The sequence below is a fragment of the Mercenaria mercenaria genome, chromosome 8, assembly GCF_021730395.1.
Source record: "Mercenaria mercenaria strain notata chromosome 8, MADL_Memer_1, whole genome shotgun sequence".
Taxonomy (NCBI): Eukaryota; Metazoa; Mollusca; class Bivalvia; order Venerida; family Veneridae; genus Mercenaria; species Mercenaria mercenaria.
Genome location: NC_069368.1, coordinates 42,508,745 through 42,517,323, shown reverse-complemented (window position 1 = coordinate 42,517,323; position 8,579 = coordinate 42,508,745).

Genomic DNA, 8,579 nt, shown 5'->3' with positions numbered 1-8,579 from the left:
CAAAGTCTATTTATTTGATAGCTCAAAAATGAACATGATGCTGTTACAGCTAGTATTTTTAACTAAGATATATTACGCCAAAAATAGAAATGCCACCGAAACACCCGTCGTGCGGATAAGAATACTAATCGGCACGACCGTCGTGTGGATAAGAAAAATAATCGGCACTACGGTCGTGCGGATAGACACTTCCTAAAATATTAAGGAAATTATATTGCTAATGCATCACATGGATATTTAGATACAAGGTAGAGCGCTCGCCTCAGGTGTGAGAGATCATGAGTTCGAATCCCAGCCTCCGCTCAAACTTTTATCTTTTTTTTTTAATTACTTTTTTAAAATCTATATAACACAGCTTAAGGACTTAAAATCAATATAAAACTCCCGTATACCGGGGGTACAATGTATACAGTAATCAAATAAACTACTGTTTACAAGCTAGACAAATACAGGATCATAAAAGGTGCTTGTCTGAAATGTTGCATAATATGATTGTACAGGTGCTGTACGGTACCGTACGTAACGGAACGGAAGATAGCCACACCCGGTACGATTTATGGGAAAAAGTTGTAAAGGTTAATTACATAATTTAAAATCAAAATTATAAAAAGATTTTCAGTCAGAACAATTTTAAAGCTGCTTAAAAAAACCACTTATCGGAAACTGATACTGTAGATAAACCAATTAACGTTGATTAGACTGCTCTTTTGGAGCCCCTGTTTTTCGATGCATGCGCAGATAAGGCCGGTATTGTTTACATCCTTGCAAAGAGTAAAGACTAGGGTTTAACAATTTGTAGATTACTTTTGTAAACAATTTGTATTTAAAAATAAATATAATGAAAACCCCCATTTTTTATCGGAAACTGGTGTGAAACCAGTAGTCGAAATAATTCGATGTATAAGCTTGTCTAAAGAGAGAAAACCCTCATTTTTTATCGGAAACTGGTGTGAAACCAGTAGTCGAAATAATCCGATGTATAAGCTTGTCTAAAGAGATAACAAGTCTAGGATTTTGAATGTTCTGTAAAATCATGGATGGTCCATATATGTACTGTACAGTATATATTTTAAAACGAAGAAATCCTAGAATAGACCATGTGACTTACGACACGAATTTACTACACATGTACATATGTTACACTCGGCAGGTGGCACTGTTCAAGGTTTTTCCAATTATTAAAGCGAACCATTAAACATAATCCAATGTCCTTCACAAGGGGGCATTTCGTCTTATTATAAGGTCCAATGACAGTCGGACAGATAATGGGCGATTTGAGACCTCGTGAACATTTTTGACTCGCTGTCTTCTGGTACATAATGTACTTCCTGATGATAAATAACAACCACTACTTTTCTGCTAGTTTTGATTACAAGACGAAAATTTTGTTTTGGACTCTTGTAAGTGTATGAATGTATTGAATGACAAATCAATGCTTTTGACATAAAATTAAAGTAATAAAGATTTATATAGGCCCTAAATTATGACACAAAACCCATTTTTCGGTTTTTTTTCATGAGTGACAGCAGTTATAATTGAAAATTTTTGTGCTACTTTATTTGAAGATATCCCCATTTTTTTAACAACGCCCTGACCTCCCAGTTATATCAGAAATTAAATTTTTAAATGTTGGGAGTTTTTCTGAAAAATTTGATATGGTTTTAAAAGGGGATTACGCACCCCTCCAATGAAAATAAAAATGTAATTTTAGTCCCATTCAAACAAAATTAGGTGCTTTCATTTAAAAAAACCAACTTGGGTGTTTTCATTTTAAAAAACCGTGTGGGAATAATTTCCAATTTTGACATTTTCCCATTTTAAAAATCTATAGTTTTCAAGATACCCTGTATGACTAACAATTTAGGTATACATTTACTGTAAGGCCAAAAAAATTTTTTCCGGTAACTTTGCTAAAAAAAAATTAGTTGGGTTTACAGTCGGGAATTTGGGTTTAAAAAAAAAATTCGGGGATTTTTTTTAAATCAAGTGGGCCCTTTTCCAAAAACTATTTTTTGTCCAAAATCCCGAGAAAGGGATTTTTATTCCTTTAGAGACCCATTAAGGGGATAAAAACTAGCTTTTTTTTTTTTTTGGGCCCAGACTGTCAAAAAAAAATTTTTAACTTTAGGTAAGGGGGCATTTTTTTCCAACAATTTAGGGAAACCAAACCCAAAAACCCCGGAATAGGGCTAACCCCCGGGGGCCCCCTGTTTGGGGTTTGTAAAAATATCATTTCTCACGATCAATATTTATGGGTGAACAGATGCAACGTTTAAAGGGTCCCATAATTTGATTTAAACTGAGTTCTAAGTAAGCTTTTAAAATGTGAAAAAAAAAATTAAATTAAATGCCCTCTACTTTTGGGGAATGCTACATTTTTTTAAAGTTCTATCCTTAACATGGGGGGATGTAAAATATCTTTCAATTTTTTCAAAATTTTCCCATTTTTTCGTTTCTGTTTTGTGAAACAGACCTTTGATTCTAAAAACGTTTTTATCCCCAAAACCGATGTATCTTTGATAAAAAAATTTAAAAATTTCCCAGGCCTAGGGTACATTTTTGTATCGAAAACCCGGGATGTATGTGATAAAATAAATTTCCGTTTTAAATCTTTTAAAAAAACCCCTTAGCCCCTGCTGTTTTTTTTTCTTGAAAAGTTGATTTTTAACACACTGAAATTTTTAAAAAATAAAAAGGGGGGAAAAAAGTTTTTAAAAACTTTCTGTTAAAAAAATTAAAAAAAAAAAAAACTTCCCCAGGCAATGAAAAAAATTGGGGGGGGGGGAAATTAAAGGGGTAGGTGGGGGAAAACCGGAAACAAACTTTTTTTTCTCCTAATTTGTTTTTAAATTTTGACAATGCTTGTTTTAAAAATTTAAAAGGGGGAAATTTTAAATTTAAAATATTTTTGAGAAAATTTTCGGGCAGGCTAAATTTAAAAAAAAAGGTGGTAATCAGCTTATTACAGGTTGATTTGGTAGAAATTTGGAAATTTTCCCCAATACCCTCGTTCCCTTTTTTTTCACATTTTCATGCTCCCTTTCAGTTTTAAAAAACCCGGGAAAATAAAACTTTATTTTAAGTGATATTGCTGGATTTGCAGTTCCGCGGGTCAATAGCTAAATTGGCAGGAAACCCCAAAATTGGGGAAAATTTAAACTTTGGGAAATTTTGGGTTTTGGGGGGGAGGTTTCCCCAGGTTCAAATCCGGGCCCGGGGCTGTGCAAACGGTCGCTTTTTGTGAAGTTAATTTTTTCCAAAGTTTTTTTTTTAATAGAAGACTACGGGTTTAAATAAAAAAATCATCTTTTTTATTTTAAAGGGCTTTTTAATACTGTAATTTCCCCTTGAAAAAAATTTTTTCCCCCATTTTTGTTTACTTTTTGGGGGGGCTACTTGTACTCTTTTTTTTTTTTTTTAGCTTTGTATCACCTTTTTTCCTCGTGGGCCCGGTCAACATTTAGCTTTGTATGGGGACAGAGGTTTTATTAGTCCCTTACTTTTTTGGGGCCCGAGGTTCCCCCCCAAAACCCGGACCCCTAGCTAAAAGGTTTCGGGGTTCACAATTGGAGGTAAAAGGGTTCAACGGGCTCTTTTCCCGCCCGGGTCCATAACTCTCCCATAAATAAAGGGATTTTATTATTACTTGGCACAAATTTTCCCCTTTGATGACGCGTTGTGTCATGCGCAAAACCCCCGACCCCCTAGCAAAAAAGGGCAAGGTCACAATTGGGGGGTAAAAGGTTTCAACGGGGCTTTTTTTTTTCCCAAGCCCCAAAAACCTCCCCCATCCATGAAGGGATTTTAATATTCCCTTAGCACAAATTTTCCCCCCTGTTGAAACGACGGGGTCACGCGAAAAACCCTGACCCCCCTAGTTTAAAAGGTCAGGTCACAACTGGGGGGTCAAAGGTCAAGGGGGTTTTTTCCCCTTCAGGTCCATAACTCGGGGCCGGGCCATGAAGGGTTTTTTAAATTACTTGGCACGATTACCTCATAAAAAGACGATTTGTATGCACCCTTTCGGACCCCTATTTTTAAAGGTAAAGGTCACACTTAGCATTTTTAAAAAAAATTTTAAACCAAAAGCATGAACAGGGTTTTTTTCCGTGCCCGGCCCCTAACTTGACATTAAATTGGGGTTTTAAATTATTACTTGGCAAAAATGTTCCCCTTGATAAGACGTCTTGTCTTTGCGAAATCCCGGCCCCTTGGGCTAAAAGGCCCAAAGGTCCAATTGGGGGGGTAAAGGTCAAAAGGTTTTTTTTTCCTCCCCCGATCCAAAAAACCTTCCCTTGTACCCTGAAGTGATTCCCAATATTGCGGGGGCAAAAAGGTTCCCCTGATGAATGACATGCTTGCGAAACACCCAGTCCCCTGCTTAAAGGTCAATAACATTTTTTAATCAAAGGTAAGTAGGTTTTTTTTCCTGCCCAGTTTTAAAACTTTTCATAAAAAACCCGGGATTTAGAAAATCAGTTGGCACAAATTTTCCCCCTGGTTTGAGAAAAAATTTTAAAGGGAAAAACCCAACCCCAGGGTCTTTTGTCAAGGTCACACATAACCAAAAGGGTCAGACACAAGAAGGGTTTTTTCTGGGGGCTTTTCCCTTTTTTCATGCATGGGGGGAAATTTTGATGTAACTTGGCACAAATGTTCCCCAACAAAAGACGGATTTTTCAAGCCAAGAAACCCCAGGCCCCCTAGGTCTAAAGTAAGGTCATTTTTTTGAAGTGAAGGTAAATTAAAGAATATTTTTGTCCGGAGCATTTCTTCTCATGCATTGAGGGTTTTTGGGATGAAAATTTTGGGAAACCAATGGTCCCCAAACCATGAGGAAACCCTTTTTTTTAGTTTTATGCCCCTTTGTTCCTATAAAAAATTTTATTGAAACCCTTTTTTATTTTTTGGCCCGTAAGAAAAATAAAGCCCCACTTTTCTGTGGTCCAACATGCATGTTACACCCAAAGTTTTGGGTTTGTTTTTTGACCATCTCTACCTGGTAAAGATTTTTGCTTTGGACTTATATTATATGTTTTTTTTTTTTTTCTTAAGATTTTTCCCTTTTGTTGGTACTTTAAAAAACTTAATGATAACTTTTTTAAAATCGGAAAAAAACATTTCAAATGAAACAACTGGGGGTTTTTTATATATGAAACCTTTTAAATTTCCAAAGGGTTGTTATAACAATTTTTTAAAAAAGTACAATATTTTTTTAAAAAATCATTGACAGTTTATTTTTTCCCTCAGTTAAATTGCAGTAGAAAAAACTATTTTGGTTTCCAGTGGGGGAAATTTGTATTGAAGGCAATATTCTTTCCCCCCCCTTTTTTTTCAACTGATTTTTCGTAAAATTTTGGTCAAATTTTTTATCTTGATAAAATTTGGGGGCCAAGTTCAAATTTGGTTTTTTGGGAGCCCAAAAATTGGGCACTATGTCAAATCAAAGAAAAGCCTTGTTATCGATGGAGGCTGTATATTTAAATTTGAACTTCTAAAATTATGTCAAATGATTGCATTGAGGGAAATCTGGGGTCGAGTTTAAATTTTGGGGGTCATCTGGGGGCCAAAAATGTATTTTCCATAGGTCAAATCAAAGAAAAACCTTGGGTATGCAAATAGGGGGCAGTTTTTTTTCCCAATTGACCTTCATGAAATTTGGAAAAAATTAAATGGTTTGGGATAAAATCGGGTAAATTTGAATACAAAATTGGCCCAAAAATGTGACTCTCAAAGTTTGTCCTTTTTGAAACCTACTATATACATTTTTTTTATTTGGGGTTACTTACTTATTGTTTTTGGTTTACTGTCTTTTTTGGGGCCGTGCACAGTGTCCTTTAAAAAGACTTTAATTTTCCCTTTTGGGTTTTAACCAAGGTTACTTCCTCTATGACTTTGGTTACTGCAGTTTTGAAGAATGTTTTTGGCCCTTTTTTTTCATTTAGGGGGAAAGGGATTTTTATCAACATTTTATGCTTGTTTCACTTTGGCTTTTCTTATTTTTATGTTTTAAACTCGCGGGCATTCTTATTCAAGATGTTGGGGCCAAAAAAATGCGGATGAATTTTTTCGAGGAATTTGAGGTTTTGTTCAAAATTTCAAGGTAAGTCAAAATAAATTTTTAAATTTAGTTGTTAAGGTTTTTAATTAATTAATAATTTTTTCCCAAAAGGATTTCCATAAATTTTTTTGACTTTTAAAAACCCCCCCCCCCCCCTCCCCGTCGTCGTTTTTTTCCCGCTTTACCTGCTTGGCCGTTTTTTTTTGGTGCTTTTTTCACTAGTTTTCTTATTTTTTTTCCCTGGGGGCCCCCTTTTCTATTCAAGGGGTTTTTGCATAAATGCGGTAATTTTTAAGGGGAAAATTTGGGGTGTAGTTACTGAAAATTTAAAGGGTAAGTCACAAAAATTTTTTAATTTTAAATTTGGGAAAAAGGGGTATTTAAATTAAATTTAAAAAATTTTTTGGAAAAAGACTCCATTTAATTTTTTTGACTTTTACACCCCCCCCCCCCCCCCACCGTCGTCGTATTTTTGCCGCTTTTTACACTGCTTGGGACATTTTTTTTTTTTTTTTTTGGTTTCCCATTTTTCACGGGTTTTTAAAAAAGAACCCCTTAGTAGGTGAGGGTTTTTCTTTTTTTTTTTAACTTTTCTTGTTTCCCCTTATTTTGACTGAAAATTAAAAATAATTGCCATTGCCTGAGGGAATTTATAAAATTGGAATTTTTCCCAAAACTTGAAATTTTTCTAAAATAAAAATTTTTTTTTAAAACCTGTGCTTTTTTTATACTAAAAAATTTAGTAGATCCAAAATTAAATTTACATAAGAAATTTAAACTTTAATCTTATGTAAATATTCCCCTTTTTCAGTCAAAAAATTTGTGATTTATGGAAACTTTGTCTGCAGCTGCACTGCCCAAGGGCGGACTTTGGTGCTTTATGACTGATGGTCCAGCCCAAACAGCCAATCAAAAATACTCAGCCCAAATTTATGGGAGATAACTGCATCTTTTCATTAAAAGATAATTTACTTTTTTAGGCAGAACTGTTTTTTTTTGCTTTTTTTAAAAATTATATTTTAAGAACTGGGTTAAAAATTTTGAGTTTTTCTGGCATAGTTTGAAAATTACAGTCAACATCTTTTAAAAGGAATTTTCATTTTCCATTAATTAAAATTTTTGATAAAAACCCTTCGGTCATCATCGATTATTCAAAAAAGGGAAAATTAAAAATATAAAAAGGGTACTCTATTTGGGGGGAAAATGATGAATTTGGATTAATTAAAGTATCTTTTAAAGTGTATTTTTTAAAAGGGGGGGGACATCCCTTTACCCCAAATTTTCCCGGGTTATTATATTGTTTTTGGCTCGTTTTTTTAAAATTTTAAATTTTGATTTAAATTTTGAGTGCGTATTAAAGGATTTCATGAAAACATTTAAATTTATCTATTTTAAATTTTAAATTTTAGATTATTTTTAGGTTTAAAAAAATTTTTTTAAATTCCTTTCTATACTGAAAAACCAAACTAACCCCCCTTTTAATTTTTTACTCCTTAAAAATTTCAGATGTGTTTTTTTTTTTTAATTGAAAAACCAATATGGTTTCAAATTTTTGAAAAACAGACAAAGCATTTTATTTAAATTTTAATTTTAAAATCATATAACATTTAACCTGTTTTTTAGTAAAAAATCAAAAACCCACACTTATTTTTATTGATTGTATTTATCCTTTTTTTTTTGAAAAAAATTTTATGGGATTTTTTTTCCAAAATTTCCTAAATTAAGGGGTCCAAATTTTAAAAATTTTTTGGGGGTGTTCTGAAAAATTTTTTTATGTTATTAACACAAATTTTATGTAAATGTTAGTTTTGATTTTTCAAAACTTTAGGCAAATTATGGAACTGACTTTAATCATACAAATCCAGGGAAAAATTGTATTTTAAAAAATTTCGTAAAAAAGAATTATTAAACCTCAATTTGGGTTTTTAATACCCAATTTTTCAAAAAAAATTTAAAAAAGTTAGTTTTTTGTATAAGGGTTTTGTAGATAAAAGCCCCAATTGTGAAAACCCACGGTGCTTCACACTGACCCGATTCCCATTTTTACTAATGTCCTCAATGAACCCCTTTTTTTTTTTTTTTATAAAAAGCTGTATATTTTTGGTCGGTCTTTCTCTGTATTATTTGCCAAGCATTTTGGGGGAAAAGAAGACATCTTATTTTACGACTTGGGTAACTAAAAAATTATAAATTAAACCCTTATTGGTTTATCCTTTTTAGTTATAAGGGCTATAAAAATTAAATAAATATTTTTAGTTTGCTGTTGATTCTGTTCACTTTATCTTAAATCAAAAATTCTTTAGACAGGCTTTTCATTTTTAATTCTGTTTAATTAAAAAATTTATTAAATTTTTTATATATAAATTAGTTTATTGTCCGGGAAAAAGTCCCTTTCGAAAGTAATTCATTAATTCAATTTTTCAAAAACTGATCCTTTAAAAATCAAATTTGAAAATTTTTTTTGGGCCCTGTGCTTTTTTTTATACCAATTAAATTTGTAGCCAAAATAAAATTTCAT